Source organism: Siphateles boraxobius, unplaced genomic scaffold (assembly GCF_051911475.1).
Source record: "Siphateles boraxobius isolate OS27281-9 unplaced genomic scaffold, OSU_SipBor_1 6, whole genome shotgun sequence".
In the NCBI taxonomy this organism is placed as follows: Eukaryota; Metazoa; Chordata; class Actinopteri; order Cypriniformes; family Leuciscidae; genus Siphateles; species Siphateles boraxobius.
Genome location: NW_027509186.1, coordinates 25,111,965 through 25,118,934, shown reverse-complemented (window position 1 = coordinate 25,118,934; position 6,970 = coordinate 25,111,965).

The following is a 6,970-nucleotide window of genomic DNA, read 5'->3' as shown; positions in this document are numbered from 1 at the left end:
TTATTTCTGTCATCCTCCTATTATTGGATACTTGCACTTGACATGAATTTAACATGTATAGATGGCAGGTGTGCATTTCTACAATGGTATTAGAGTAGATTGACTAGAAGGAATCAGAATCAATTCAAGTTATGCAAAACTGGCAATTGGAGTCAGGTGAAAAACACAGCAAGGAAAAATGCTGCATTTCATTTTCTATAAAAATGATTCCTGAGGTTTCTGGTGAAATTTAAAGCTGACTGCCACTTATGCTATTGCTCATTTTGTGGACGGAAACCTTAATTGGTGGCTTGCTGATTCTAGAGGGAATTTTGAACAAAAATGCAAATTCCTGCCACTGAAGGAGAGAAAACCATCGAAAAATACAGGCTTTTATTCTACAATCAGAATTTTAGACCTTGTTATTCTTTGTTTTTGGCTCCAAAAATGGCCAACCAGAGAAGAACATTGTGTTGAATGGAATTCATAATAATGAATCTTATTGTTTAGTGTTATTGTTTATGTGAGTTTAAGAAACTCAAAAAGAATAACTTCACTGTATCCTCAGTAAATTATCACAGCAAGTGAACTTATACGATTGCTTGTGTATAGCCAAAAATGTTGTTTCTTTATGTGCAAATGTCATTCCATCCATATTTCTTCATGTACTGCACAGTCTGGTCAATAAATGCTAATGTTTTTTAATCAATGTACTGATGCACTCCATAACCGAAGGCTGCAAGAGAGCGTCTTTTGGTCTTTTCCTGCATGACTAAAGTCCAACTGTAAGGACAGCATTTCCTTCAACTTCATTCCACATTCCCACGCCACTAACTCTGGAACTGTCAAGTCCAGCAACAACATTTTATATCACATAAATTTAAAGTATTAATATATACGATCGAAAATGATTAACTGGACACAGGGAGCTATAATTGTAGATCTAACAGACTCCCTGGTTGGATACTGAGTTGGAGGTGGTGAATCAGTTTCCTGTCGTGTTCCCATGTGGATACCGTTTCCTTAACATCTAGGCTATTGGTTATTTATATAAACAAAGTGTTACCAGCTTTGGGAAAAAAGGTCATTACAACCCAGTCACTACATTCCAAATTTAAATGTCATACAAATTTGCTTCATCTCCACGAGTGGTATCTGTGAGACATCCTACATCCTGTTACTTAAGAGACTGCAGACATTAAGAATATCTGGTGTAAGTCCTGGAGGGTACTTTCTCTGTCTGATCCTGATTAAGTCAAATACACTAATGCGAGGTCCGGCCCACTGTCTGGGCATGTTCTTAGACACATCACATTGTTAAGAGACTTAAAACAAACCTCTTCAATTTAGTTATTAAATGTCACTTAGTTTGTCCCCATGTGAACACAAACAGTTTAAGAACATGTTATGGTTATGGTTAATGTTGTGTTGATATACCTGGTGCACAGAACCGGTCCCTCCTAGGACATTAATCCAGCGCTTAAATGGATTCCAGGAATCTATCGGCCCTCTCGCAGGCAAGTGCCTTCCTGCATGAGTACAGCAATACACGTCCATGATGAAACATTTTATGTAAACGATCTCCTCTTAAAGAGGATCTTATTTCTCTCAGTGAGGCATCCTTTTTTGATATATAATATCAGTTTGTCAAATGCAATCTAATAATAGGAATGTGGCAGTACTTTTCCTATGAACATGTTTTAATTGTGTATTGATCATGAAACCATTTTAACAATAATTCAGACTTTACATGTAGCTTTGATGTTATTCCCCGTACTGTTGTAATACTGTAAAATTAACCCTGTGATGTACCCATTAATTGGATTGTGTGTTTGACTTGTAAAATGCTATGATCAAACCGGTCCCACTAACACATCAAACTTGCATTTCTCCACCCATAATACTCGTATAATCAACTACAATCCAATATTTGCTGTATTTTTTGTTTATATTTGAACCTTGTTTAATTATTTGCCAGTGTCATGTTTTACTGTTATCTAAATACCCCAACTTTTGACTAACCCCACCCTGTCTTCTGTGAAACAGCATCCAGAAGAATCAGAGTGAAGCCACTGTAACTTTAAGAGCTGCCTTTTGCAAAAGAGAACTGATTAGTGGTCCTGGCAGCCAACCACACAAGCGGCTGAGTGAAGACTCAAACCAATGAGAAGTCCTGCTGGGCGGAGGTTACAAAACCAGCCTGAACCCAGTGACTCAGCACAGGCAAGTGCGTGCGAGATGACACTTAACAGCAATTTAAAGAGCCAGTGCTCACCATGCAAAAGTAGGTAAGGGTAAAATACGCACTCTTGAATCTCAGCAGCTGTTCCCCTCCCTGTGAGGAGGACTGTGAATATTGTTCAAAGTGACACGGCTGAGCACAACTTTCAGTTTTTGGCCATTTTCTCAAAGGACCACACCTACACACTCATGGTAGACGCAGCATGACTCAGCATTGGCCATCATGTCACATAACCGCACATGACTGACAATGATGAACGCTGGCTAAACAAAAATAATGGTTTGTGATAGAGCCGCACAAAGACAGTTATGCGTGACAGTTATGCGTGACTAAGCAAAATATAAAACCTATGTTTGTTTTACATTAACATAAATATTCAAACAATCACAGGATATGCATAAGAAAATGCTCTGTAATTTCAGATGAGTGAAAATGTGGGGATCTGAGCCACATCCTGGATGTAGTTCTAAACTGGATAGCTGCAACAAGCCAGAAAGGCAATACCTCAGAGACAAGGCACTGTATTTACATCATGTGCTGTTAACTTCAGAGTACATACTTCTCAAGCTGACGGCAGGGGTTCTAGAACAGCCTCTTTGTTTAATGTAGGGCTGGACTTTACAGGTTCCTGAAATCGCAGGATGTGATGAAAAGACATAAGCGCTATTCAGGTTAGTTATTTGTCTGACACATACATTGCACCATCTATTATGAAGAGATTCAACAAGCTCATATTAGTTTACAGTGTGAAATATGTATGCTATTCATTTAACATCCAAGCATGAAAACCAGCACCAATTGTTAATAAGATCATCGTGTAGAACAAAATGCAAATGTTTTTCCACACATTTACACAGTAAAATTATGTTTACAGAAAACCTCTTTAACAACAGGGAAGTGTAAGAGTGAAAATGCTTCGGAATGGGAGGTGTGATGAATCATGAATGCATTTTATAATGGTAGTTTTGGTATCTGAGCTTATGATTGAGCCACAGCTAAAGAAACGAACAGTGTGACCTGATTAAGTTTAAACTGAATTATTCAGCATTCTGTCAGTCGCCCATGAAACACAGCAAGACCTATAGTGCAGCGCATGGTCAGAACTACACAGGAGAGAAAATATCAAGAGGAATGTTGACCCACAACATTCAAAGGGCAAACTGTATTAGTCTCTAGGGTTTGCAGAGAACCAAACTGAAATCATCATAAAAATGATTCATTAATCAAAAGGATTATGTAAGCAGCGTTAATTCCATTACACACATTCATACAACCGCTTGCTAAAAATGATTAAATATTAAATAATTGTCAAAAAATTCTAAAAGCATTTTTTCAATTAAAGTAGTTTCATTATACACATACCTTTTTTAAAAGGTCTAGTTTCTCATGATGTATAAACATATCCCTACAAATGGGTCAGTGTGCACATTTTAAAAAAAAACCTTAAAATGCATTTATGCATAGGTTGGACCACATTAAAAAATAATGGGTAATTTTTTATATGATACTGGCAGTTTTTTAAGTTAGTGTAGTGTTTTACACCCTTTGACCCATGTTGTCTGTGTCTCTGATATTATGAAATATTATTGTATTTGCCCCATTATGTTCCATTGACCATGCCTTGTGGACTCTGGTCTTGTGCATGTTAACAGGCCTGTCCGGCAGTCAAAGTTTGAGTGGAATTTATCTCCCTTTCCACATGCAAGGCCAAGGCCTACTTACAGATATGATTAGCCTTGTTCTTTCAACGTAACGTGCTCTCCTTGACCACATTCAAAACAGCCAAACTCCATTTGAAAACAGTTTGAGTTAGCAAATGAATATGCTCCCAAACCTTTTGCCTTGATTTCTTTACCAGAGTATGTTCAGGCTTAATGTTAACTAATCAAGACAACCCAGACAACAAAGGAATGTAACCAACACAAAATCTGACAACACGCAGTAGAAAGCGGGATGCAGCCTTGCAAGAGAGGAGTCGAATTTGACGTGTCAAGCCAGGCGAAGTTAAAGCACGCCATTGCATCACTAGTCTATCGAGTACAGTGATTAATCTATACTGAATAAAAATATACAGAATGAATGAATGCATAGCAACACACTAAGAGATTAGAGTCTGCTGAAAGAGCTATGATCATTTTATAACTTAGACCCTTGGAGTTGTTGCATCACTGCAGGGCTGGTAATTAGTGAACCAGTGCTGTGTTTTCGAGATGGAATCAACAGCAGGTTATGTAATGGCCCTGATGGCTGGAGGTGCGATATGAGCTAGTTAAGCATGTGACAGTGATTTGGGTGTGCGTGACCCACATTCACATCCCAGCAGCCTTTGCCCATTAGGTCACCCGTGTCATGCTGTGCACAATGTTTTTCCTTCAGAATTTCAGAACAATTCTGTCCTTGATAATAATCCTTATTTAATGTGAGCAAAAAAACATCACTTTCAACAGATTCTAAGATCCTAGATGACCTTGGAAATACGTCACAAGCGATTGTGTCAACTGACAACACTGTTTTTGTTGTCTCGAGTGAGGTCAGTCTATATTCAAGTAAGGCTTCCCTCCCAGAAGAGTAAAGAGTTCAGCCTGTCCCTATAATACACACAAGCACCTGTCTAAAAAAGCAGCCGTCCTCCCACCACACCTGCCAATCTTACAGTCTGACACAGATCCAGCAGTTCGCCCAGCTGATTTTCCACAAATAGAGCCCGGTGTTCCAACTATAGCACAGCTCTCCGCTTAGCACTGCAAATTTACATAACCTGGCAAGCTAGGAAGGAAGTGCCACATCGCCAAGCAGTGACACTGTACCCGGACCGGCTACACCCTCATCCTGAAAACAGCACAAACACCTGAGAATACCCATGTGCCCCGTTGAAACATTTCTCATTGCTGGTCTCATTTGAGTGTCACATCCTGTTATTTCCATTTTTGTCTTAAACGACATATTTGCTTAGTCATGTCATCAGAGTTAGTCGAAACACATTATACTGACTGGATTAATCTGTAACACTCTGGTCAGGATTGGAGAATAGACCTCAAGGAATGTCATTGAGACATATTTGGTTCCAGGCCTTCTCAAAGATGAATGCAGGCTTTTACATGAACAAATCTGGCCCAGCTAAGATTCTGTAGGGAATATAGGAATGAAAATCACTCGTGTGTGTATGAATGGAACTAATTTTATGAAAGCAATGGCTCAGTTGTTTCATCGAAAGCGTTTACTTCACTCTCATATGGACATGAATGGAAGTACTGTTTTTATGTGTAGATGAAAGGATCCACTAATGCTTGTGTGTAAGTAGTGTGTGAATTACAGTAGATCAAAGATCAATATTCTATTAGTTTTAGTTATCCATTGGATATCTGATGAGATTAATCTTTAGGGCCCTGTTTACACCTGCTATTAATGCGTTTTGGTAGATCGGATCACAAGCAGACGAGGGAGACACATTCCTGTTTACATCTGGTCTTTTAATCCGTGTCTTTTGTTCATTTTCAATAACTTTTGTCATGATTTTTTCAGGGAGATGGTCTATGGGCGGGTAAATGTGCTTTTTCAGATAACTCGATCTAATGGCCGAAATAAGCTCATGCATTTTACATATGAACAGTGAACACAAGAGAAAACAGAAAAACATACAGAGAGCATTAGCTTTCGTTTCTGCTCTGACAGCCGCAAGAACGCTGTGTGAGTGCGTTTTAGAAATGAGGAATGGTGAGAGAACACTTTTACACTACGAAAGCAGTCAAGTCAAATGCGTTTTCGACTACCTCTGGAAGTGGTAAAAAAGTGGACAAGCTCAAAACGTTTTAGACCCCGTTCACACTTGAATTTAGCGTTTCCACTTGTGATCCAATCGACCAAAACGCATCTTAATACCAGGCGTAAACAGGGCCTAGGAATAACACATTTAAAATGTAAAATCCTTTATCAATGTATTAATTAAATAATGCAAATTTTAAAAATTACTTTTTATTACTTTACTTTTTAAATTAAAAATTTTTTTTAAATATATATACACATTGAATTGTTAAATAATTATTTAATACATTATTTTAATATTTACATTTTAAACTTTATATTTGTATTATCATTAACATTTTAAACTATCTTTGTATTATTAACATTTTAAATAATATAAATTAATTTTAAATATTTTACATAAATAAATAATTTAATTTCAAATACAATTTATTTGTCAATTTGATACGCGATTTATTCATGTATTTCATGTGTTGCAATAAACTGCATTTATAAAATAAACATTTTTAATATGTCTAATTATTTATCTGTCAAAAAAGTGATTTATTTATATATATATATATTTTTTACACATTTGTTTGTGATTTACTTAAAGAGATAATACTTAAAACATATCACCCCCTAACCTTCTGCCTTCAACTTCTAAAGGTTCAGGCGTTTAAAACATCTCTGTAATTAACATCATATTTCCCTCTTCTTTCTACATACAGTACAGTATAGGCTGATATGCCGACTATACAAATAAATTGCAAGGGCATATTCTAACCTCTGTGCCAAAAGCAGTCTTTTTTTCTGAAGGATTCTTGGTTGCACTTTATTTTACAATACGTGCACTTACATGTACTTACAGTGTGCTAAGAAAGTACTGGGTAATATAAGGTGACTACATGGATTAAGGTTAGGTTTAGGGGTAAGTTCAGGGTTGGTAGTTATTACCCAGTTATTGCCAGAGGTGGACATTAACAAAGTACATTTACTTGAGTACTG